The sequence below is a fragment of the Bufo gargarizans genome, chromosome 10, assembly GCF_014858855.1.
Source record: "Bufo gargarizans isolate SCDJY-AF-19 chromosome 10, ASM1485885v1, whole genome shotgun sequence".
Classification (NCBI taxonomy): domain Eukaryota; kingdom Metazoa; phylum Chordata; class Amphibia; order Anura; family Bufonidae; genus Bufo; species Bufo gargarizans.
Genome location: NC_058089.1, coordinates 85,094,439 through 85,121,357, shown reverse-complemented (window position 1 = coordinate 85,121,357; position 26,919 = coordinate 85,094,439). Strand labels below are relative to the sequence as shown.

The 26,919-nt window shown below is 47.8% G+C and overlaps 1 protein-coding gene across 3 annotated transcripts in view; it reads left to right on the top strand.

Annotated features, from left to right (window-relative positions):
* Window positions 1-26,919, top strand: part of KMT5B (lysine methyltransferase 5B) — a 244,629-nt gene that overhangs the window by 39,593 nt on the left and 178,117 nt on the right. The window contains exons 1-2 of one of the 3 annotated variants that reach the window (XM_044269477.1): window positions 21,366-21,494; window positions 21,660-21,709. The exons of the other annotated variants lie outside the window; for them this stretch is intronic. The gene's annotated coding sequence lies outside the window, so the exon portion shown is untranslated. Of the gene's footprint in view, window positions 1-21,365; window positions 21,495-21,659; window positions 21,710-26,919 lie in introns of those variants that run through there. 3 annotated transcript variants of the gene reach the window in all.

Here is a 26,919-nt window from a genome sequence, read left to right as displayed (position 1 = left end):
GAACTGGATGGACAAATGTCTTTTTTTCTGCCTTATGTATTATGTTCTATTCCCTTTTGATGGTAGACGTGTTTGGACCAGATCTTGATAAAATCTTAGAAAGAGCATCTGATAAGAAAAAAGGTTTTCCATTTCGTCCACCTATGAGATTGACCCCTTAAAAGGCCACGACCTATTCTCACCCTCAGTGTTTCCTTTCCCTACGGGGACACCTCACAGAGAGTCCTCCTGATGGAGGTGAAGACTTTTATTATTTTAAAATACCTTTGGGATCTGTGTCCCATACTTCTGCCCTCCTGCGGTTGAGTCCAAAGCTGGGCAGAGGATATCAATGGAGCTGATCTCGTTCCTGTCAGCAGGGGCCTGTATCTCTCCTCACAGCTTCGGTCCCCCTTCGCTACATTGAGGAAGCTGACCACGTGCGGCAGAGACACGCTGCAAGCCGACTCCTGGTTGAATAGCCCCAGCTCACCGCGATGACGTCAGACTCCACTCTGGATATTTTAGAAGCGTCCGTTTTGAATATGCGTTGGAACACAACCTGGTTTTCCTCTTAGTGCTCCAAGCTACAGATGTTTGTCCCTGACGCCCCTGCAGTCCAGATGGAATCTTCTGAAGTCCCCTCGGCTACTCCAACTGTGAGTTCCCCTGTGGGGAGAAAGAAATGATGTATCATATCGACCTGCTATACCTATCATGTCTATTGATACCTGGTTACTCCTCTATTATAGGGAGTAAAAGAGCCCAGAACCAAAACTAAAATTCGTAGGTGTGCGACTTGTAGCAAGAGACTTCCAGAAAATCACAAAAAGAAACTTTGCCAAGTTTGCATCAATGATCTTGTAAAAGAGGAGCAACCATCCATACTGATGGAGGTCAAATCCTTAATTCAGATCAAAATAAAGTCCTCCCTGGCCTCTCTCAGATCTGTCCCTCCTACACCACTGGTGAAAAAACCTAGGGTTTCTGTTCCAGCCTACTCTGATTCAGAGGACCATGGACGAGGAGGCCTCCACCTCTAGACAGAGCATCAATGTCAACGCTCTATCTGAGAGAAATTGTGGAGGATAGTAAGAAGTGCTTCTTCTCATCTGAGGACATTGAGGAGGTGAAAAAAACACGATCTGTCCTGGATGAGATGTTTGGGGGACTCAGACAAAAAACAAATTATTTCCGGTGAACGAAATCCTAAAAGATATAATCCTGGATGTATGGACAGATCCTGAGAGAAGACTGGGGGTGTCCAGTGAATTCAGGAATAGGCTAATGTTCGATCCGGCTGATGTTTAATTGTTTAATGAGACTCCAAAAATTGACGTCCAGGTGGCTAAGGTAGTCAAAAAGACCCCCCCCCCCCCCCCTCCCATTTGAGGGCTCGTCATAATTGCAGGACCCTATGTAGAGGAAAGCCGACTTACTTCTAAAAAAAAATATCCTGGGAGGCTTCCATGTTTGGTATAAAAACAAACATAGCTGCGACATCGGTAGCTAGGTCCACGTGTTTCTGGCTCAGTGAGTTGAAAAACCATATTAAAAATAAAACCCCAAGTAAGGAAATATTAAATTCTATCCCACTCAATCCCCCCAGAATAAGCAATCAGATAAACAATGATGCCAGAGTAGGGGGGAGACTGAGGAATTTTCTGTCCCGTTGGGAAACGGTCACCAAACATCCGTGGGCCTTAGACCTCTTAGGGAATGGCTACTGGACAGAATTTTCCTCAGTCCCTCCAAAAAAGTTAAGAATAACATCTCACAGCCAAAAGACTCTAGAACAAAATCTGGCAGGGGGTCCTTCAACATATAGATTAAGGGGTGGTGGCAGAATTTCCCAGCGCGGAAAGAGGAAGCGGTTACTATTCCAATTTATTCCTGGTTCAGAAACCAGACAGTGCGGAAGGAACAATCGCATACAGAAAATTCAAGATGAAATCTATAACGTCCATCATTCCTTTAATCAAAGCCGGAGATTTCATGACGTCCATAGACTTAAAGGACGCTTAATATCACGTCCCCATAAACGAAACATCTCAGAAATACCTCAGATTTGCCGTAGTAGACAACTCGGGAGAAGTAAAATGTGACAAACTCCCCTCTTTTGAGGTTGCCACGAGTGCTTGGAGAGGACTACTTGCCAGCCTCTTACTATGTGATTATGGGGACCATGACCATATGGGACATGTTGTATGCACCGGTTTTATGCAATAGCGGCATAGTTATATAAGTTCATGTAATTTTCTGTCTTTGGAATTGTATTGTATGTTATGTGAGGGTACCCAGATAGCTAATTTTAGTGTATTTGTTTAGTCTGAGTGCCATTCACTTAATAATATGCACTCAGACTTGAGCTATCTGGAGATATGTTAAATGTCTGTGTTTACTGTAAGGGTTGTGACATTGTATGTTTAAATGGTGATTTCTGTCCTGTTGTCTCCACATGTGTATTGGCGATTCCCCTTTTGTCCTGAGAGATAATTGAATTGCTCCTTGAGTGTCTCCAGGGCAGAGAGGAGGAAACCATGATGCATTGTGGGGATGTATTGTGTCTGTGTATCCTGAATTGTTGCATATCTGTCCTGTGTCAGTCTTCCTTCTGGTCCCCTAGGGGAGGGTCCACCAGTTGGGGACCTGCATAAATACGGGCGGGTAGCCCTCAATAAAGAGTTCCTATTTTACATTCAACACAGAGCCTCGTCTCATGTGTGTGGGGATTGCTATACGTGTATACTCCCCTGGCTATTACTACTAGCTCTTGTAAGAGCTGTTCCTGCTCTCTGGATGTAGGAGAGGTTCACCCACTGGAGCCATGTCGTAGGTCCAGGGTGGGTAGGAGACGGTGAGACCTCAACCAAGCTTCGGCGGTTTGTGGGGTCTGCATCCTTTACGGTGTCAAGTGGAGTGCTTGGAGTCCTCTGGAAGCACTAGGAGCATCATTCGACGGAGGTACCCAGTCGGGGTGCCAGGAGTTCCGTTACATTGGTGGCAAGCAGTGGGATGGCGTCCTAATGCGAGGAGAAGCAGCTCAGAGACACCGGTAACGTGTGGAGTTACAAATTGAGGGCAACGCTAACACTCGTGCAGCGCCCCTGGGAGCAGAGGTATCCAGCGACTTGGAGCAGACAAGTATGAAGATGATTGGCTGGCCAAGGTGAGGCAGCGAGTGGTCCAGTATGGAGATAATGTGTCCATGTATATATACCAGGCCATCTGGAACCAGGTCACAGCCGACACGCAAGGATGGAACGAGAATTCCGACTGGCGAAAGAGAGAGAGAGAAATTGCCCAGCGGAAGGAGTGTTACAGCAGCCGAGCAGAGGCTGTATCCGAGGAGGTTAGCAGTCTCCCCCTGAGGCGGCCAGAGGAAGCCGAAGTAGGGGTCCTCATAGACTGGTCCTGTGAGGAACCACAACAGGCAGGTGGAGACGGGACCGAGGCCTCTCCACCGGGATGCTGGGCAGCTGGCCCAGACCCTCAGCAGCAGCCGGCGTTGCCAGGTGTGGACGCAGATGGTCCTTACTCGCAAATGTTGAGGGACCTCACAGACTGGTCCTGGAAGGACCTACAGATGGCAGGTGGAGATGGGACCGAGGTCTCTTTACCGGCCCTACAGGGATGCTGGGCCACCTGCCCAGATCCCCAACGGCAGTGCATATCACAGGGAGAGGAGACAATCGGTCTCTCTCCCCAACGGCAACCTGAGTTCCAGGGGGAGGAGATGCTGGGTCCCTCTGCCCTACAGCAACCAGAGTCCTGGGGAGGAGAGGCAACCGGCCTCACCTTGCAACAGCAGCCAGAGATACCGGGAAAAGGGGAACAGAAACCCCTCTACACGGGCGCAGATGAGGCCGCGGGATCGGTGCCTGTCCTACAGGGATGCTGGATGGTCGGTCCAGATCCCCAGCCATCTCCGCAGGGATACCAGGAGGAGGAGGTAAGCGAGCCCTCCCCTTCCCAGCTACTTCCCAACCGAGTTCTGGGGGCAGGGGATGAGCCTGCGATACCCACTGATCCCTTCCCAGCGGAAGAGCTGGCATCCGGGCAGAGCGCCGCTAGCCTCTGCTCCACCGACCCCCTTGTTACAGGGCTGGCTTGCACCCCCCTCACCCCAGCAGAAGAGCTGGCATCAGGGCAGAGAGCCGCTAGCCTCTGCTCGACCGACCCCCCCCTTGTTACAGGGCTGGCTTGCACCCCCCTCGCCCCAGCAGAAGTGCTGGCATCAGTGCAGAACACTGCTGGCCGCTGTTCCCCAAGTAGCCCCAGCGGTTTGCCTAGCTGCACCAGGGAGATTGAGGATGCGGAACTGTTTCACCACAACCTGGGACCTACAGACCAGTACTGTCCCTAGTGGGTGAGCTACCCTGTTAACTATATACTGTGGGTGGGCAACTCTGCTAATGTTTCTTTGTGGGGAGCTTCCCGACTAATCTAGGTACTGACCGACAGGAGGTCAGATACCTGTTTAGTCTTAACCCCAAAGGGAAGATATGTGACAAACTCCCCTCTTTTGAGGTTGCCACGAGTGCTTGGAGAGGACCATTTGTCAGCCTCTTACCATGTGATTATGGTCCCATGTTGTATGCATCGGTTTTATGCAATAGCGGCATAGTTATATAAGTTCATGTAATTTTCTGTCTTTGGAATGTTATTTGAGGGTACCCAGATAGCTCAAGTCTGAGTGCATATTATTAGGTGAATGGCACTCAGACTACACGAATACACTAAAATTAGCTATCTGGGGATATGTTAAATGTCTGTGTTTACTGTAAGGGTTGTGACATTGTATGTTTAAATGGTGATTTCTATCCTGTTGTCTCCACATGTGTATTGGCGATTCCCCTTTGTCCTGAGAGATAATTGAATTGCTCCTCGAGTGTCTCCAGGGCAGAGAGGAGGAAACCATGATGCATTGTGGGGATGTATTGTGTCTGTGTATCCTGAATTGCTGCATATCTGTCCTGTGTCGCAGTCTTCCTTCTGGTCCCCTAGGGGAGGGTCCACCAGATGGGGACCTGCATAAATACGGGCGGGTAGCCCTCAAAGAGTTCCTATTTTACATTCAACATAGAGCCTCGTCTCATGTGTGTTGGGATTGCTATACGTGTATACTCCTTTGGCTATTACTACTAGCTCTTGTACTACTAGCTGTTCCTGCTCTCTGGATGTAGGAGAGGTTCACCCACTGGAGCCTGGAGCCTTGTCGTAGGTCCAGGGTGGGTAGGAGACCGTGAGACCTCAACCATGCTTCAGCGGTTCGTGGGGTCTGCAGCGCTTAACTGCGTTACCCTTTTGGAATTTCCTCTGCTCCAAGGTTATTCACGAAGCTCGTAGTGGAAATTATATTCCCCCCTTCCCCCCCATTAGAGTAGAAGGAATAAAAGTATTTCCATACCTAGACTATTTCCTAGTTCTAGGGTCCTCTGAGCTGGAAACAACCAGCCTTACCAACTACCTAATACGGAGGTTCTCAGACCTAGGCTGCATAATAAACCTAAAGAAATCTTGCACAATTCCATCAACCAGAATGAAAATTTTTGGGAGTGATCCTGGATTAAGTTTCCCAGATTACATCCCTCCCTCAGGAGAAAATAAAATCTTTTATAGACAAAACAAGAAAGTTCCAATGTCAGTCTCAGTGCTCCATCCGCAGTGCCATGAGCCTCTTGGGAATAATGACCTCCTGTATAATGGCAGTGTCTTGGTCCCAAGCTAATACCAGGATAGTCCAGTCGTGGATCTTGAAAAATTGGGACAAGAGGCAGTGCTCTCTAGAAAAAAAATCGCCATCCCAAACCGCGTAAGATCAGATTTAAACATGGTGGACGGAGAACAAAAACTTGCTAAGAGGTGTGCCCTGGATAAAGAATCCAGAAAAAAAAATTATATATATATATAAGTTATCAGCCTGGACCTGGAGAGCGAGGTCCTAAAAAGCAGAGGGCTGTCTGAAAAGGTTATAAATACCCTCAAATCCAGCAGAAAAGAAGTCGCCTCTGCGATCTATCTTAAAATCTGGAAGAAGTATTGTAGATTCTGCCCCAAACATTAAGAAAATACTTGATTTTCTTCAAAAGGGATTAGATTTGGGCCTGAGACAAAGTACACTTAAAGTGCAGGTCTCAGCCTTGGGGGCTTGCTATGATACAGACCATATAGCACCTAGAGGCTCATTAGCATATAATAAAAGTGCATTTTTAACTAAAACTGCTGCAGGGACTAACATTAGAAACATACTGTTGTGTAGTGCTGACATGGGCGCATCGCTAATGTCAGTCAGCTAGATAACAGTATTTCTGGTGGTAGAAACCCTTTAAACACCTGTCATTAAAAGCGGCCTTCGTAGTAGCCATAACTTCAGCCAGATGATTGGGCGAGATCCAGGCGCTGTCCTGTCGGGAACCATACCTCATTATCTTTCCAGACAGAATAGTAATTGTCCTTCCATCTTTTCCCACGGATGGTCATCACACGATCAGTTTCAGCTCCTGGATGTTCGGGATACTATCATACAGTATCTAGCTGCAACAAAGGAATTAAGAAAGGATAATAATCTTCTTGTTCAATACGCAGGTCCAAACAAGGGAAAAAAGGCATCCAAAGCCTCCATTGGACGATGAATTAAATCTACCATTGCCTGTTGCTATCAAAAGTCAGGGCTAAACAGCCCCGCAAACCTTTTATCTTTTATCAAACATTATCGCATTAATGTTTCGGCTTCTGCTGACTTAGTCTTCGGTCAGAAGGTTCTGCAAGCAGTTGCCCACCCTATTTAGTAATCTGGTAGCTCTCCTAGTGGACAAAATGGAAAAACCATAATTAGACTTACCGGTAATTCTGTTTCCTTGAGTCCACCATGACTGCCCAGATATCCCCCTGAGGATTAAGGAGGGGTTGAGTATACTCAAAGAAAAATAAAAGAAAAAATATAGAATACAGACCAAAAGTTTGGACACACCTTCTCATTCAAAGAGTTTTCTTTCTTTTCATGACTATGAAAATTGTAGATTCACACTGAAGGCATCAAAACTATGAATTAACACATGTGGAATGATATACATAAAGTGTGAAACAATTGAAAATGTCATATTCTAGGTTCTTCAAAGTAGCCACCTTTTTGTTTTGATTACTGCTTTGCTCACTCTTGGCATTCTCTTGATGAGCTTCAAGAGGTAGTCACCTAAAATGGTCTTCCAACAGTCTTGAAGGAGTTCCCAGAGATGCTTAGCACTTGTTGGCCCTTTTGCCTTCACTCTGTGGTCCAGCTCACCCCAAACCATCTCGATTGGGTTCAGGTTCAGCATGCCGCTGCAAGATGCTGTGGTAGCCATGCTGGTTCAGTATGCCTTCAATTTTGAATAAATCCCCAACAGTGTCACCAGCAAAGCACCCCCACACCATCACACCTACTCCTCCCTGCTTCACGGTGGGAACCAGGCATGTAGAGTCCATCCGTTCACCTTTTCTGCGTCGCACAAAGTCACGGTGGTTGGAACCAAAGATCTCAAATTTGGACTCGTCAGACCAAAGCACAGATTTCCACTGGTCTAATGTCCATTCCTTGTGTTCTTTAGCCCAAACAAGTCTCTTCTGCTTGTTGCCTGTCCTTAGCAGTGGTTTCCTAGCAGATATTCTACCATGAAGGCCTGATTCACACAGTCTCCTCTTAACAGTTGTTTTAGAGATGTGTTTGCTGCTAAAACTCTGTGTGGCATTGACCTGGTCTCTAATCTGAGCTGCTGTTAACCTGCGATTTTCTGAGGCTGGTGACTCGGATGAACTTATCCTCCGCAGCAGAGGTCTTCATTTCCTGGGGCGGTCCGCATGTGAGGCAGTTTCTTTATAGTGCTTGATGGTTTTTGTGACTGCACTTGGGGACACTTTCAAAGTTTTCCCAATTTTTCGGACTGACTGACCTTCATTTCTTAAAGTAATGATGACAACTCGTTTTTCTTTACTTAGCTGCTTTTTTCTTGCCATAATACAAATTCTAACAGTCTATTCAGTAGGACTATCAGCTAGCTGTGTATCCACCTGACTTCTCCACAAGGCAACTGATGGTCCCAACCCAATTTATAAGGCAAGAAATCCCTCTTATTAAACCTGACAGGGCACACCTGTGAAGTGAAAACCATTTCAGGTGACTACCTCTTGAAGCTCATCAAGAGAATGCCAAGAGTGTGCAAAGCGGTAATCAAAGCAAAAGGTGGCTACTTTGATGAACCTAGAATGACATATTTTCAGTTGTTTCACACTTTTTTGTTATGTATATAATTCCACATGTGTTAATTCATAGTTTTGATGCCTTCAGTATGAATCTACAATTTTCATAGTCATGAAAATAAAGAAAACTCGTTGAATGAGGTGTGTCCAAACTTTTGGTCTGTACTGTATATATTTTGACTAAATTAAGGCTGCCGCCACTTGGTAATTTGGAAAGCACTGAGGATGAGTGTGGGTGGTGGCCTTTTAAACTCTTACCCCTTGACCTCTGTAGGGGCAGAAACACAATCTCATTGTAGAGCCGTCATGGTGGACTCAAGAAAACAGAATTACCAGGAAGTCTAATTACGTTTTTTCCACAGGTGTATAGATATCGCAATGGCAGACCCTATAAAAGACATAGTTTTCAAGGCCGAAACAAATATGATAAAAGCAGGAAGGTGGAACTACAGGAAAGGAGGAAAGGCAGATCATTGTTTATTGTAAATCTAAACAGTTTGCTTCCACCTCCAAATGACGCCAGGAAAGTGGGGGGAAGATAAACAGATTTTTTTCACCAATAGGAACTCGGTGGGTTCTTCACATTTTGTCAGACTGCTAAAAAAATAGTTTTGGGGATTTTCCCCTCAAAAATTTTGCCTCAATTCCAATCCTCTAGAAGGTATACAGGAACTCTTGCAGTTAGGAGCTATAGAGCTAGTACCAAAATAACAATTGTATCTAGGTCCCTATTCTCACCTTTTCTTTTTGCAAGCAAGTTCAGTCAGTTTTGTTTGCGTTTAGTTCAGTTTTTTTCCACGCGGGTGCAATGCGTTTTGATGCGTTCTTCACGCGTGTGATAAAAAACTGAATTTTTACAAACAACATCTCTTAGCAACCATCAGTGAAAAACGCATCGCACCTGCTTGCGTATGCAATGCGTTTTTCACGCAGCCCCATTCACTTCTATGGGGCCAGGACTGCGTGAAAAACGCTGAATATAGAACATGCTGCAATTTTCACGCAACGCAGAACTAGGGTTGGGCGATATACCGGTATCACGATATACCGCGGTATTAAAAAACTGCAATATGGCGATATTGCAGTTTCCTAAATACCGCGGTATTTTGTGACGTCATCAAAGAGGTCAGCGCACATTGTTCTCCCGCTTGCCCATTTTTCCCGCTTCTAACAACTCGCCTTCAGGAACTGACTGATCACTTACCGCCCGCCCCTGCACCTTGCATAGCGCTGGGTAACATAACATTACTTCCTCTCGCTCCTGGCCTGCCTCCTTCTTGCTCCGCCTTCCTTAGTCAAGTCTCCACCCACCATCTGACATCATCACCGTCATCACCCACCAGTGCCGGGCACCGGCTCTATTGTATATGTGGCGATCCCCTGTGTGAGTACTGTCTCTGGAGAGACTTTTCCTGCGGCTGCCTCACTAGTGCGTTCTGTCTGATGACAAAGTTATAAACTTACTACTTCCGGCAGCGGCCGCCCCGGCTCTCCCTCCTCCTTGCTCCCATAAGACCTTATTATAACGCTCCTTGTGGCCCCCCATACAGTGTAACGCCTCCTTGTGGCCCCCCCCATACAGTGTAACGCCTCCTTGTGGCCCCCCCATACAGTGTAACGCCTCCTTGTGGCCCCCCCATACAGTGTAACGCCTCCTTGTGGCCCCCCCTACAGTGTAACGCCTCCTTGTGGCCCCCCCGTACAGTGTAACGCCTCCTTGTGGCCCCCCCGTACAGTGTAACGCCTCCTTGTGGCCCCCCCGTACAGTGTAACGCCTCCTTGTGGCCCCCCCGTACAGTGTAACGCCTCCTTGTGGCCCCCCCGTACAGTGTAACGCCTCCTTGTGGCCCCCCCGTACAGTGTAACGCCTCCTTGTGGCCCCCCCGTACAGTGTAACGCCTCCTTGTGGCCCCCCCGTACAGTGTAACGCCTCCTTGTGGCCCCCCCGTACAGTGTAACGCCTCCTTGTGGCCCCCCCGTACAGTGTAACGCCTCCTTGTGGCCCCCCCGTACAGTGTAACGCCTCCTTGTGGCCCCCCGTACAGTGTAACGCCTCCTTGTGGCCCCCCCGTACAGTGTAACGCCTCCTTGTGGCCCCCCCGTACAGTGTAACGCCTCCTTGTGGCCCCCCCGTACAGTGTAACGCCTCCTTGTGGCCCCCCCGTACAGTGTAACGCCTCCTTGTGGCCCCCCCGTACAGTGTAACGCCTCCTTGTGGCCCCCCCGTACAGTGTAACGCCTCCTTGTGGCCCCCCCGTACAGTGTAACGCCTCCTTGTGGCCCCCCCGTACAGTGTAACGCCTCCTTGTGGCCCCCCCGTACAGTGTAACGCCTCCTTGTGGCCCCCCCGTACAGTGTAACGCCTCCTTGTGGCCCCCCCGTACAGTGTAACGCCTCCTTGTGGCCCCCCCGTACAGTGTAACGCCTCCTTGTGGCCCCCCCGTACAGTGTAACGCCTCCTTGTGGCCCCCCCGTACAGTGTAACGCCTCCTTGTGGCCCCCCCGTACAGTGTAACGCCTCCTTGTGGCCCCCCCGTACAGTGTAACGCCTCCTTGTGGCCCCCCCGTACAGTGTAACGCCTCCTTGTGCCCCCCCGTACAGTGTAACGCCTCCTTGTGGCCCCCCCGTACAGTGTAACGCCTCCTTGTGGCCCCCCCGTACAGTGTAACGCCTCCTTGTGGCCCCCCCGTACAGTGTAACGCCTCCTTGTGGCCCCCCCGTACAGTGTAACGCCTCCTTGTGGCCCCCCCGTACAGTGTAACGCCTCCTTGTGGCCCCCCCGTACAGTGTAACGCCTCCTTGTGGCCCCCCCGTACAGTGTAACGCCTCCTTGTGGCCCCCCGTACAGTGTAACGCCTCCTTGTGGCCCCCCCGTACAGTGTAACGCCTCCTTGTGGCCCCCCCGTACAGTGTAACGCCTCCTTGTGGCCCCCCCGTACAGTGTAACGCCTCCTTGTGGCCCCCCCGTACAGTGTAACGCCTCCTTGTGGCCCCCCCGTACAGTGTAACGCCTCCTTGTGGCCCCCCCGTACAGTGTAACGCCTCCTTGTGGCCCCCCCGTACAGTGTAACGCCTCCTTGTGGCCCCCCCGTACAGTGTAACGCCTCCTTGTGGCCCCCCCGTACAGTGTAACGCCTCCTTGTGGCCCCCCCGTACAGTGTAACGCCTCCTTGTGGCCCCCCCGTACAGTGTAACGCCTCCTTGTGGCCCCCCCGTACAGTGTAACGCCTCCTTGTGGCCCCCCCGTACAGTGTAACGCCTCCTTGTGGCCCCCCCGTACAGTGTAACGCCTCCTTGTGGCCCCCCCGTACAGTGTAACGCCTCCTTGTGGCCCCCCCGTACAGTGCTAACGCCTCCTTGTGGCCCCCCCGTACAGTGCAACGCCTCCTTGTGGCCCCCCCCGTACAGTGCAACGCCTCCTTGTGGCCCCCCCGTACAGTGCAACGCCTCCTTGTGGCCCCCCCGTACAGTGCAACGCCTCCTTGTGGCCCCCCCCGTACAGTGCAACGCCTCCTTGTGGCCCCCCCCGTACAGTGCAACGCCTCCTTGTGGCCCCCCCCGTACAGTGCAACGCCTCCTTGTGGCCCCCCCCGTACAGTGCAACGCCTCCTTGTGGCCCCCCCGTACAGTGCAACGCCTCCTTGTGGCCCCCCCGTACAGTGCAACGCCTCCTTGTGGCCCCCCCCGTACAGTGCAACGCCTCCTTGTGGCCCCCCCGTACAGTGCAACGCCTCCTTGTGGCCCCCCCGTACAGTGCAACGCCTCCTTGTGGCCCCCCCCGTACAGTGCAACGCCTCCTTGTGGCCCCCCCGTACAGTGCAACGCCTCCTTGTGGCCCCCCCCGTACAGTGCAACGCCTCCTTGTGGCCCCCCCCGTACAGTGCAACGCCTCCTTGTGGCCCCCCCCGTACAGTGCAACGCCTCCTTGTGGCCCCCCCCGTACAGTGCAACGCCTCTTGTGGCCCCCCCCGTACAGTGCAACGCCTCCTTGTGGCCCCCCCCGTACAGTGCAACGCCTCCTTGTGGCCCCCCCGTACAGTGTAACGCCTCCTTGTGGCCCCCCCGTACAGTGTAACGCCTCCTTGTGGCCCCCCCGTACAGTGTAACGCCTCCTTGTGGCCCCCCCGTACAGTGTAACGCCTCCTTGTGGCCCCCCCGTACAGTGTAACGCCTCCTTGTGGCCCCCCCGTACAGTGTAACGCCTCCTTGTGGCCCCCCCGTACAGTGTAACGCCTCCTTGTGGCCCCCCCCGTACAGTGCAACGCCTCCTTGTGGCCCCCCCCGTACAGTGCAACGCCTCCTTGTGGCCCCCCCCGTACAGTGCAACGCCTCCTTGTGGCCCCCCCCGTACAGTGCAACGCCTCCTTGTGGCCCCCCCGTACAGTGCAACGCCTCCTTGTGGCCCCCCCCGTACAGTGCAACGCCTCCTTGTGGCCCCCCCCGTACAGTGCAACGCCTCCTTGTGGCCCCCCCCCGTACAGTGCAACGCCTCCTTGTGGCCCCCCCCCGTACAGTGCAACGCCTCCTTGTGGCCCCCCCCCGTACAGTGCAACGCCTCCTTGTGGCCCCCCCGTACAGTGTCAACGCCTCCTTGTGGCCCCCCCCGTACAGTGCAACGCCTCCTTGTGGCCCCCCCGTACAGTGCAACGCCTCCTTGTGGCCCCCCCCGTACAGTGCAACGCCTCCTTGTGGCCCCCCCCGTACAGTGCAACGCCTCCTTGTGGCCCCCCCCGTACAGTGCAACGCCTCCTTGTGGCCCCCCCGTACAGTGCAACGCCTCCTTGTGGCCCCCCCGTACAGTGCAACGCCTCCTTGTGGCCCCCCCGTACAGTGCAACGCCTCCTTGTGGCCCCCCCCGTACAGTGCAACGCCTCCTTGTGGCCCCCCCCGTACAGTGCAACGCCTCCTTGTGGCCCCCCCCCCGTACAGTGCAACGCCTCCTTGTGGCCCCCCCCCGTACAGTGCAACGCCTTCTTGTGGCCCCCCCCGTACAGTGCAACGCCTCCTTGTGGCCCCCCCGTACAGTGTTACGCCTCCTTGTGGCCCCCCCGTACAGTGCAACGCCTCCTTGTGGCCCCCCCGTACAGTGCAACGCCTCCTTGTGGCCCCCCCCCGTACAGTGCAACGCCTCCTTGTGGCCCCCCCGTACAGTGCAACGCCTCCTTGTGGCCCCCCCGTACAGTGGAACGCCTCCTTGTGGCCCCCCCCGTACAGTGGAACGCCTCCTTGTGGCCCCCCCCCGTACAGTGGAACGCCTCCTTGTGGCCCCCCGTACAGTGGAACGCCTCCTTGTGGTTTTTTCTTTTAAAATGGTATTTATCGCGATATATATCGTTATCGCGATACATTTTTTTTTAATATCGTTATCGTCTGAATATTTTTGATATCGTCCAACCTTATGCAGAACTAATGTGTGAAAAACAACACTCATGTACACAGACCCATTGAAATAAATGGGTCAGGATTCAGTGCGGGGGCTATGCGTTCACGTCACGCATTACACCTGCGTGGAAAACTCACTCGTGTGAAAGGGACCTAAAACCTTTTGAACAAATTTATAATTTACAGGAAGTTCAAGATGGACTCTTTAAAAACGGCAGTGCCGTTAATTTACGACAATGGTAACCATAGAACACAACTTTATCGAAGGTGTCTTAGGTTTGCAATACCGAGGAAGGGGAAAGTGGTAAACTACCTGTTCAATTGCCTCCCTTTTGGAATATCCTCTGCACCCAGATTATTTACAAAAATAATGGCCGAGGTAGTCGCTTACCTAAGAATCAAGGGGGTTCTTATTTTGGCTTATTTGGACGACCTTTTGATAATAGATTCCCAGAATCACAATTTTCAGTCCCAAATCCAGTTGGTAATAAAGGACTTGGTGGTGAATCATGAATTGGAGGAAATCAGACTTTTCAATCTCCCAAAGCATAAGGTTCTCGGGAATGATACTAGATTTAAGGGAACAAAAAACATTTCTCCCTCAGGACAAAATGGAGAACCTGGGACAGATGATCAAACATTTTAGGAGTCTGAAAAGAGTTTCTATACGACAAGCTAGGACATACGGCGTCCTGCATTCCGGCTGTTCCATGGGGCCAACACCATTTCAGAACACTTCAGGATTTGACTCTGAAAGTATGGAACAGGAATCTGCTGCTCTAGACCACATTTTCAGTCTCTCCTTGATGGTAAAGAGATCCCTAGGTTGGTGGCAAATCATCTGGACCTAATCCATCAAGCTCGTGTGAAAGAGGCCTTAGAGAGCATTTGCAAGGCTGTGTCACGTGGTGAGTAGGGGGAAACCACCCCCATATTATGGGAACTGATACTAGGCCACAAAACAGGGATAGGGAGCAGGTCACCTCTTATAGCCGCCCTAATCCTGACCCTGATCTCCTGACCGTATGAGTGCCCCCTAAAGGTGGGAGGGCTCATACACTCGATCCTGGATCCTACTGACCTTAAAGGGGTTTTGCACCTTCATTTAACTGATGATCTATCCTCTGGATAGATCATCAGCTTCTAATCGGCGGGGGTCCGACACCCGGGACCCCCGCCGATAAGCTGTTTGAGAAGGCAGCGGCGCTCCAGCAGCGCCACAGCCTTCTCGCTGTTTACCGCCATGCCGCCCGCCCCCTGACGTCACGACTTGTATCAACTAGAGTGGGCGCGGCTAAGCTCCATTCAAGTGAACAGAGCTTAGCCGCGCCCACTCTAGTTGATACAAGTCGTGACGTCATTGGGCGGGCGGCCCGGCGGTAAATAGTGAGAAGGCAGCGGCGCTGCTGGAGCGCCGCTCCCTTCTCAAACAGCTGATCAGCGGGGGTCCCGAGTGTCGGACCCCCGCCGGTCAGAAGCTGATGATCTATCCAGAGGATAGATCATCAGTTAAATGAAGGTGCAGAACCCCTTTAATGGTCCCTTGCATAGGGGTCAGGGATGGGAGACAACCGGTTCCTCAAGGAAACTGATAAACCGGAGTCTCCAGCGGCCTAGTAGCAGAAGGGAAAAGATGGAATTCGTAGCAACTGAACGGCAGGTAAGCACCTGGAGAAACAACAGCACACCAGAACATCAAACGCTTACCTGCCGCAGCAAAGATGGAAAAACGCCAAAACAAACTGGACCTCCATGCGGACACCGATGCAAGGTGGCTCCAGGCAAGGCTGCAAATATCTTTTTTAGGTTCACCCCTCCGGGAAACCAATGGGACCCCCATTCGGAGTTAACAGACAGAGGAAAATATCAATCATCCATGTAGATCACAACACCAAACCGACCTGACATGGAACACCAGACATGATATAAACCACACCACATAACAACATAACAGGTGAGGAGGGGAAAGGAGACAAACTATATGTTTTTATTTTTTGTCACAAGTTAGTGGAATATAAGACTTTGTAAGAAAAAAAAATAAAAATAAAATCATTTTCCGCTAACTTGTGACAAAAATTTAAAAATTATATGAACTCGCCATGCCCCTCACGGAATACCTTGGGGTGTCTTCTTTCCAAAATGGGGTCACTTGTGGGGTAGGTATACTGGCCTGGCATTTTAGGGGCCCTGATGCTTGAGAAGTAGTTTGAAATCAAAATCTGTAAAAAATGCCCTGTGAAATCCGAAAGGTGCTCTGGAATTGGCCATTTGCCCATCTAGGCTGCAAAAAAGTGTCACACATGTGGTATCGCCGTACTCAGAAAAAGTAGGGCAATGTGTTTTGGGGTGTCTTTTTACATATACCCTTGCTGGGTGAGAGAAATATCTCGGCAAAAGACAACTTTTTCAATTTTTTTAATACGAAGTTGGCATTTGACCAAGATATTTATCTCACCCAGCATGGGTATATGTAAAATGGCACCCCAAAACACATTCCCCAACTTCTCCTGAGTACGGCGATACCACATGTGTGACACTTTTTTTTTTTTTTTTGCAGCCTAGATGCGCAAAGGTACCCAAATTCCTTTTAAGAGGGCATTTTTAGACATTTGGATCCCAGACTTCTTCTCACGCTTTAGGGCCCCTAAAATGCCATGGCAGTATAAATACCCCACATGTGACCCCATTTTGGAAAGAAGACATCCCAAGGTATTTCGTGAGGGGCATGGCGAGTTTATAGAATCTTTCTTTTTTTTTTTTTTTTGGGCACAAGTTAGCGGAAATTTTTTTTTTTGTTTCTTTTCTCACAAAGTCTCACTTTCCGCTAACTTGGGGCAAAAATGTCAATCTTTCATGGACTCACTATGCCCCTCAGCAAATACCTTGGGGTGTCTTCTTTCCAAAATGGGGTCATTTGTGGGGTGTTTGTACTGCCCTGGCATTTGAGGGTCTCCGTTACATATATGGCCAGCATTAGGAGTTTCTGCTATTCTCCTCTGGGCTGATGGAACAAATTAACGGCACAGATTTCTTCATTCGCATCAATCAATGTGGATGAAAAAATCTCTGCCCCCAAAAAAAAAGAGGGGAAAGGCATGCCAGGACATAGGAGCTCCGCCCAACATCCATACCCACTTAGCTCGTATGCCCTGGCAAACCCGATTTCTCCATTCACATCAATCGATGTGGATGAATAAATCATTGCCGGGATTTATTATATATTTTTTTTATATACAAAGTGTTTGCCAAAGCATATAAACACCGCCGCCTCCTCAGCTCATATGCCTCGGCAAACGTATCTTTTACTGCAGAGTAAATATCTCGTCTTGCAGCGCGGCATACACCGACTTTTGTGTAATCTGACAGCAGCGCAATGCTTTTGTCAGAATGCACATCAGTGCTGCAGCTAGTCGATCGGTTGGTCCGCCTGGAAGGTAAAAAAAACAAAGCCCAAAAGAAAAAACCAGGCCGCAACGCAATAAATGTATTAACTTTATAATAACATTTGAACGGAACATATATAAACCTTATTAAACTTTTTGAACAGAACATTAACTTTTTTATTTTTTACCTTTTATAGGACATACCTCTCCTTCCCCATGGGACAATGTGGAAAGCGCGAATCACCCAAAGATGTGGCAAAGTACATTATGCACTTTGTCCCAGGTGAAAGGAGAGGTTTGCAGCAGCTCTGTGTGAATGGGCCCTAATAGCCCTGTGTGCCTGTCCTGTGAGATGCAATCCCTATGCTAAGTGTACCTGTGTTTGGTACTTCCGGAAACACTCTCAAAAAGCACAGGGCAGGGTGGTCAGGGCAGTCAGGACAGAAATAGCGGGTATCACGCCTTATTCCACTCCTGCTACAGACACAACATCTTTTTCGGGGTGATGGTTGGGTTGAGGTACCAGCAACGACATTGGGGAAATGTCGCTCGTGTAGACGGCTAACTACACTGGTGGATGGGGCCACGGCCAGGAGGTCCTCTATGATCTCTTCCTGAAATTTGAGGAAGGATCCTGTTCTCCCAGCCTTAATGTAGAGAACAAAACTATTATATGCAGCCAATTGAATTAAATATACAGACACCTTCTTATACCAGCGTCTGGTGCGTCGGGAAACTAAATATGGAGCCAACATCTGGTCATTGAAGTCCACCCCTCCCATGAGCGAATTATAGTCGTGGACACAGAGGGGCTTTTCAATGACACTGGTTGCTCGTTCAATTTGGATTGTCGTGTCTGCGTAAATGGAGGAGAGCATGTAAACGTCACGCTTGTCTCTCCATTTCACCGCGAGCAGTTCTTCATTACACAAGGCGGCCCTCTCCCCCCTTGCAAGACAGGTGGTAACGGGCCGTTGGGGGAAGCCCCTGCGACTAGGTCGCGCGGTGCCACAGCAGCCAATCTGTTCTAGGAACAAATGCCTGAAGAGGGGCACACTTGTGTAGACATTGTCCACATAAAGATGGTATCCCTTGCCAAATAAGGGTGACACCAAGTCCCAGACTGTCTTCCCACTGCTGCACAGGTAGTCAGGGCAACCGACTGGCTCCAGGGTCTAATCTTTACCCTAATAGATCCGAAATTTGTGGGTATAGCCTGTGGCCTTTTCACAGAGCTTATACAATTTGACCCCATACCGGGTGCGCTTGCTTGGGATGTATTGTTTTGAAGCCAAGGCGTCCGGTAAAATGTATTAGGGACTCATCTACGCAGATGTTTTGCTCATGGGTTTACAAATCTTCAAATTTGTTGTTGAAGTGGTCTATGAGGGGTTGAATTTTGTGGAGCCGGTAAAAAGCTGGGTGGCCTCTGGGATGGGAGGTGGTGTTATCGCTAAAGTGCAGGAAACGCAGGATGGCCTCAAATCGTGCCCTGGACATGGCAGCATAGAACATGGGCATGTGATGAATTGGGTTCGTGGACCAATATGACCGCATTTCATGCTTTTTGGTTAGACCCATGTTAAGGAGAAGGCCCAGAAAAATTTTTTATTTGGAAACTTGGACGGGTTTCCCTTGGAAAGGCTGGGCATAATAGCTTCCCGGGTTGGCGGCTATAAATTGAGTGGCATACCGATTTGTTTCTGCCACGACTATGTCCAAGAGCTCCGCAGTCAAGAACAGCTCAAAAAGTCCCTGGGCCGAACCGATCTGAGGTGTCGCAACCCGAACTCCAGACTGTGCGGTGAAAGGGGGAACTAATGGTGCAGCTGAAGTTGGGGACTGACAATCAGGGTTTGCCAGCACCTCAGGGACTCTAGGGGGTCTACGGGCCTGTCTGTGTGGTGGCTGCGACAGGGTAACTATTGCACGTTCCACCGTACCAGCTTCAACTGCCCTTCTGGTGCTCACCACTTCACCATGTTGTACGGCAGTGCTGGTACTAGGTCCAGGGAGGGCTGCGTTGCTGGTGTATGCCTCACCACGTAATCCGACAGCGCCAGCCCCACTCTGCTGCCCTTGAAGCGGATCCTGCGCAACCTGTGGTGTAGCAACACGGGGCCGGGTATGCCTGGTGCTATCAGGGACCTCAACCTCCTCGTCCGAACTTTGTGTCAGACTGCCACTGCTTTCTACAGGTTCATATTCTGACCCGCTAGATTAGTCAGATCAGGGTTTCCATTCCTCATCCGACTGGGTCAGAATCCTGTAGGCCTCTTCAGAAGAATACCCCTTGTTTGACATTTGGACTACTAAATTTAGGGGGTATTCCCTGAGACTACCCAAGAAAAAAAAAAATCAAGCCTGTTTTACAAATGGGAGTCTAGCGAAGTACCGGAGGCCGCTGCGATTGATAGAAAAATCAGTTTTGATATTTTTTTATCGCCGCAGCGCTTGGAAAGTGATTGTGCAGTGATCAAAAAATAATAGGTTTTTGTCACTGCGGCGGGGCGGGCGTGGGTGAACGCACGTGTGGGCGACCGATGAGGCCTGATCGGGCAAACACTGCGTTTTGGGTGGAGGGCGAGCTAAGGTGACACTAATACTATTATAGATCTGACTGTGATCAGTTTTGATCACTTACAAATACTATAAAAGTACAAATGCTTATTAGCGATACGCTAATCAGCGAATCGGTGACTGCGGTGGGCTGGGCGCTAACCGATTGCTAACTGCCTAACCAAGGGGCCTAAACTATCCTAAAGCCTAACAGTCAATACCAGTGAATAACAGTAAATTTTCCCTTTCACTAGGTGATTGACAGGGGCGATCAAGGGGTTGATGGAGGGGATCTGGGAGCTAAGTGAAGTGTTTGGTGTACTCACTGTGAACTGTGCTCCTCTGCTGAGACCAACCGACGAAAAGAATCAGCAGAGGAGCACAGCAGCCATTTAACACCTTATATTTATAAATATAAGGTGGTATATGGCTTGTGATTCGTTTTTTTTAAATCATCAGCCTGCCAGCGATGATTATTGGCTGGCAGGCTGATGATGCAACCCCCCTCGAACTTTTGCAGGCCCGCGATGCGCATGCACGGGCCAGTTTTGAGCGTAATCTCGCGTCTCACCAGATGACGCGTATATGCGTGACTCTGCCTGGGACAGCCGCCTCCGGAACACGATCCTGCATTAGGCGGTCTGGAGGCGGTTAAAGAGGAGTTTTTTATTACAATAAAAAAAAATCTAAACTAAGTATGCTGACATGGAGAGCGGCGCCCATGGATCTCCCTGCACTGGGCGATGCTCCGTTCTCCTGGTATAGGCTCCTGTATCTTCAGATTTTTGGCTCAACTGGGAGGAGCCTGCTCTTGTTCTCCTGGGCGTCTCCTTCTCCCAGGCTGGAGTGCTGGCCAATTGCAGCGCTCAGCTCATAGCCTGAGAGGTTTTTTTTCTCCCAGGCTATGAGCTGAGTGCTGCGATTTGCCCAGCGCTACAGCTTGGGAGAAGGAGTCGCCCAGGAGAACAAGAGCAGGCTCCTCCCAGTTGAGCCAAAAATCTGAAGATACAGGAGCCTATACCAGGAGAATGGAGCGGCGCCCAGGGATAATAGTAAGTGCAGAGAGATCCATGGGCGCCGCTCTCCATGTCAGCATACTTTAGATTTTGTTATTGTAATGAAATGTCCTCTTTAAAGGTTGATCTGCTGTACAATTCCAGGACTCTTGTCCACAAACAAATGAAAAAAATAATAGGCTCTAACATTTGTGACTTCCACATTTATTTGTGGAGTAGCTAAAGATGAGGGTACTGAAGAAGTGTCCGTTTCACTATCTGAACTGTTGGAGCATAAAAACTCATATTCCTGCATCACACTGTACACCCTTCAAGTCAATTTTGTTACAAAGCCTACTGACCGACAGTAACGGATGGACAGTATCGATTGCCTACTGACCGACAGTAAGGCCTCTTTCACACAAGCGAGTTTTCCATACAGGTGCAATGTGTGATGTGAACGCATTGCACCCGCACTGAATCTGGACCCATTCATTTCAATGGATCTTTGTACATGAGCGTATTTTTATACGCATCATCTCTAAGTTCCAGATAAATTGCAACATGTTCTATATTCGATTTTCATGCAGGCCTTCATCAATAGAAATCAGTGGGGCTGCATGAAATAAGCAATATATATGGATGTAATGCGTTTTGTTAAGTTTTTAACAGGTGTTAGTAACAGTGAAGGCAGATGCAACGGGAAGTTGCTTTTTCAAGCGTGTGCATTGTGTTTGTCCTGTGAGGTTCTGTTTGATATATTAGATCCTGCTCTTGCTGTGTGTCTGAGAGAATGCCAAAACCACCACAAGCAATGGATGTGGAGAAGATGATTGTCCTTGTTCAGGAGAGGACCTGTATTGGGGACACCTGTTCTGGGGAGTGCCTTGACAGTTTCAAGAAAGATGCAGCCTGATTGGAAATAACCCAGTTGTTTGCAGAATCGCCAGAGTTTGGGTAAGTGCAAAATGTTTATATGTGTGAACATTACCATATAGTAACTATCATAGCACATGTCAAACGCTGTAGTAACTAGCATAGCACAGGGCAAAATGTATACATTTTTTTAATGATACAGTATGTGAAAGTTGTTTTACATAGTATTTTTTATTTTTTTTGTAGTGGATGGAAAACAGATAGAGATGCTGCTGGGACCAGTTCCGGAAGGAAATGCAAGTGTAATATCCGGTGGTACCACAATATGTATAGTTTCTTGCATTTTGATACTGAAAAAAATAAATAAATTAATAAATAATAATTTATTTTCTGACTACTATAACATTTTTGTAGTTATCTGTGTGGGGCTGTATGAGGGCTCATTTTTTGAGGGGCGATCTGTACTTTTCATTGATACCATTCTGGCGTGTATATGAATTTTTGATAACTTTTTTATAAAAATTTTTGTGGTAGAAGACATGACCAAAAAATGGCGACATTTTGACACTTTTTTTCATTTTTAGCTTTTTCCGTATGGAAAAAATACTATATTTTGATAGTACAGGCTTTTTGCATGCGGCGATACCCATGATTTGTATATTTATTTTTATTTTTTTACATTTTATTTTTTCTCATTTTGGGGAAGGGGGGGAAATCCCCCCTTCCCCAAAATGAGAAAAAAATAATAATAATTTTATATATATATAAACATATATTTAAAAAAAAATGTTTACACTTTATTTTTTATTACCGGAAGGGCCTGCTTCCAGTATTTAGCACGCTCACCTGATGGCCTCTTCTGATCCCACATATCATGGTACTCAGTCAGAGCTTCCCCCCCCCCATCAACACCTCAGCATTTCTTTTAATTTGTGATCTTGTTAGATCTTATTTTGTGTTTATTTGTTTTAACATAACACCACGAAAATGTGTTTTCATATTGTATGAAAATAAAATACATTTATTGTGTATTTTGTATTTGCTTACTAAAGAGTGTATTACACATTCATCATATCCATGATGATGGTTTTCTAACTGTACACATATTACAGTTAGGGTCCATTCACACGTCCGCAGTTTTGTGGAATTGCGGACCCATTCATTTCTTTGGGTCCGCACGATGTGCTGCCCGGATCTGGAAATGCGGATCTCCACTTCCGGGTCCGCATTTCCGCCCCCCCCCCCAAAAAAAAAAAAACAATTAGATTATGTCCTATTCTTGATTGGACATGATTAGGCATTTTCTATTAAGTGCTGGAGATGTGCGGTCCGCAAAATGCGGAATGCACATTGACGGTGTCTATGTTTTATAGATCTGCAAAATACACTTGGATGTGTGAATGGACCCTTACGACATCCATGACTACAACACTCTCTACATAAACACACACACACCATTATAGAAATAGTTAACCAATAAGCCTTTATTAACCACCTCCCGTCCGCCTATAGACTATAAACGTCCGGGAGGTGGTTCTATATTTCTGAATGGACGTTCCAGAACGTCTGTTCAGAAACTGCAGCTGTCAGTGACAGCAGGGCAACCCAGAGAGAAGGCAGGGACAGTGCCCCGGTGTCCCTGCCTTCTGGATCGCTGCATACACATCGCTTACCGCTACACAGGACCGGAGAGTGCAGGAGCTGTGTGAGGTCTTTCACAGACCTCGATCAGCCGTGCACTGATGTTGTATTGCGCTGTACAGCCTCTCTGGGGGGTGCATTTCTCCTGTAACTGGGGCTACTATGTCAGCCCCAGATACAGAAGAAATCAACAGTGAAAAAAAAAAAAAAAAAAGAAAAAGTGAAGTAAATGTCCCCCAGAGGTCTTGTATGACCTTATGAGGGATGAAAAGTGTAAAATAAAAAATAAAAAAAGACATATTTGGTATTGCCGCATCCGTGACGGTCGGCTCTATAAATATCACATAATCGACCCAGTCCAATAAACACCATAAAAATGATATAATCCTGTCAAAAAAAGCCATTTTTGTCCCCTTACATCACAAAAAGTGCAACACCAAGTGATCAAAAAAGGCGTATGTCCCACAAAATGGTACCAATAAAACCGTCACCTCATCCCGCAAAAAATGAGCCCTTAAATAAGAAAATATCTCAAAAAATAAAAAAAATATAGCTCTCAGAACATGTACACATTAAAACATAATTTTTTTGTTTAAATTTTTTTATTATTGTGTAAAACTTTAATAAATAAGAAAGTATACAGATTAGGTATCGCCATGTCCGTAACACCCTGCTCTATAAAAATGTCACTTGACTGAACCCCTCAGGTGAACGCTGAAAAAATAAATGAATAAAAACTGCTAAATCAACCAATTTTTTGGTCACCTTGCCCCATAAAGTGTTATAATGAATGATCAAAAAATCATATGTACCCAAAAATAGTACCAATAAAACTGGCACCTTATCCCCTAGTTTCCAAAATGGGGTCACTTCTTGGGAGTTTCTACTGTAAGGGTGCATCGGGGGGGGGGGGGGGGGGGGAGGCTTCAAATGGGACATGGCATCTAAAAACCATGTGGAGTTCCTTTTCTTTTGCGCCCTGCCGTGTGCCCATACTGCAGTTTATGACCACATATGGGGTGTTTCTGGGTAATAAATATTGAGTTTTGTTTGGCTGTTAACCATCAATGTGTTAAAGAAAAAATTGGATTGAAATGGAAAATCTGCCAAAAAAGTGAAATTTTAAAATTTGATCTTCATTTTCCTTTAATTCTTGTGGAACGTTTAAAGGGTTAACAAAGTTTGTAAAATCGGTTTTAAGTAACTTGAGGGGTGTAGTTTCTACAATGGGATTATTCATGGGGGTATCCACTATGTAGGCCCCACAAAGTGACTTCAGACCTGAACTGGTCCTTAAAAAGTGGGTTTTGGCAATTTTCTTAAAAATTTGAAGAATTGCTTCTAAACTTCTAAGATTTCTAATGTCCTAAAAAAAATTAAATTACATTTCCAAAATGATGCCAACATAAATATGAGGAATGTTGAGTAATAAATATTTTATGAGGTATCACTTTCTGTTTTAAAAGCAGAGAAATTGAAATTTTGAAAATTACAAATTTTTCTAAATTTTTGGTAAATTTGGGATTTTTTCATAAATAAAGGTGAAATATATTGACTCAAATGACTCATGAAGTACAATGTGTCACAATAAAACAGTCTCTGAATGACTTGGATAAGTAAAGGCGTTCCAAAGGTATTACCACATAAAGTGAGATATGTCAGTTTTGCAAAATTAGGCCTGGTCAGGAAGGGGGCAAATGGCCCAGATGGGAAGTGGTTAAACCTTGACATGTCACTACAGACCAGTGGTTAATTCATATGTGCCCAAACGGTACCGTCTGTAAACATTTTATTCACATGTAATTATGTTTATGTTGACAAAGTAGGAACACAGATGGTAAAGAAATTTGCAACTTGGGAATATACACTAAAATTAAACATGATAGTTTGTTATTTCTACCAATTTATAACAAAAAAGTGAGTTGTTTCTTAATATTTGTTACAAATAAGAAAAAAATATCCTGGAGAATTCACCTTCCGAATCATCTTCGCTTAAGATTATATGTTATAGGCAAATGGCTATTTGCCGCATTTGTGTGAGGGAGGAGGGGCTATACTGCTTATAAGCCGCAGCTTCCTCACCTTACCGGCGTATTGTTTCTGCATCACTGCAGGTCGCCTGTACGCACGTAAGTATAAGTCTGCCTCTTATCGGCATCGATGTCTATATCCCAGCGTGAACGTCTTCTTGAGGCTTCATTCCTGGGCAGGGGGGAGGGATCGGCACCGATACGCCGCACGTTGTTACCTGCACGTCTCGGCGGGCGGCAGAGACGGCTTCCATGTTTTCAGAGCCGCGCTGTGTTGCCTTAGGTTGTCCCAGCATGCCCTCTGCTGGTCGGCGGTGTTATACCTTACATTTGCCTGTCATGTCTTGATACATTCTGGTTATGGTTGTGTAGTATTACAGTGGTTAAAAAAATAAAATAAGGGGGAAAAAGGTGTGTTACATGAAAAAAAGAAAATAATAATAAATTAAAGAGGTTGAAAATGAGTGGTTTTATTTCTATATCCGGTATGGTTACATCATAGGACGGGGCAGTACATAGGCTATATTCAGTCCTATCAGGCTTATGTCTGGCTGCACAGGGACCTTGGTTGCATTGCTTTTCCTGAATCATGAATGTAAGTGACTTACTGCGGTCTTTCGTCCTCTCAGTCTGGCCGGCGGTGTTTTGGCTCCTTTAGGTAAGGGAGCACCACCGGAACGTTTCTGCCTGGCAGTGGCTCAGGTTGCAGGAGTCAGCTCGACTCCGCTCTCGACACATTGTAATGTATAGCACAGGCCGCCGTGCTCGTAGTGAGGCAGGGGTGCTTGCAAGGCTGTTTTGCTTCTGGTAGGCTCTTGATTCATCTGGTCTGCTGGAGCCTCCAGGCAGCAGGTGATAGTGGTTCAAAAGAAAAAAAAAATTGGGTGTGGGTTGGGAAAAAAAATAAGCGGCAGTTTAATGAAAAAAATAAAAATCGGCTACCCACGCGGCAGTCTCTCGGGTTGCAGGAGTCGGCGCGACTCCGCTCTCATTACACATTGTAATGTATAGCATGGGCCGCCGTGCTCGTAGTGAGGCAGGGGTGCATGCAAAGCTGTTTTGCTTCTGGCAGGCTCCCTAATTCATCTGGTCTGCAAAAAAAATTGGGGTTGGGTAAAAAAAAAAAAAAAAAAGGGCAGTTAGAAGAAGTTCGGGCTTGGGATCGATGTTCTGTAGATTGTATTATTTTCCCTTATAACATGGTTATAAGGGAAAATAATAGCATTCTGAATACAGAATGCATAGTAAAATTGCGCTGGAAGGATTAAAAAAAAAAATAATTTAAGTCACCTTGGTCCACTTGCTCGCGTAGCCCATCATCTCCTTCTGTCTTGATCTTAGCTTTTTGTAGCAACAAGGACCTTTGGTGACGTCAGTCATCACATGATCCATCACCATGGTTAAAGATCATGTGATGACTGTAAAGTCACCAAAGGTCCTTGTTGCTACAAAAAGCTAAGATCAAGACAGAAGGAGATGCCGGGCTACGCGAGCAAGTGGATTAAGGTGAGTTAAATTATTATTATTTTTTAACCCTTCCGGCGCAATTTTACTATGCATTCTGTATTCAGAATGCAATTATTTTCCCTTTATAACCATGTTATAAGGGAAAATAATAATGATCCGGTCTCCATCCCGATCGTCTCCTAGCAACCGTGTGTGAAAATCGCACCGCATCCGCACTTGCTTGCGGATGCTTGCGATTTTCACGCAGCCCCATTCACTTCTATGGGGCCTGCGTTGCGTGGATTATCGCACTGCAACGCACAAAGAGGAACATGCTGCGATTTTCACGCAAAGCATAAGTGATGCGTGAAAATCACCGCTCATGTGAA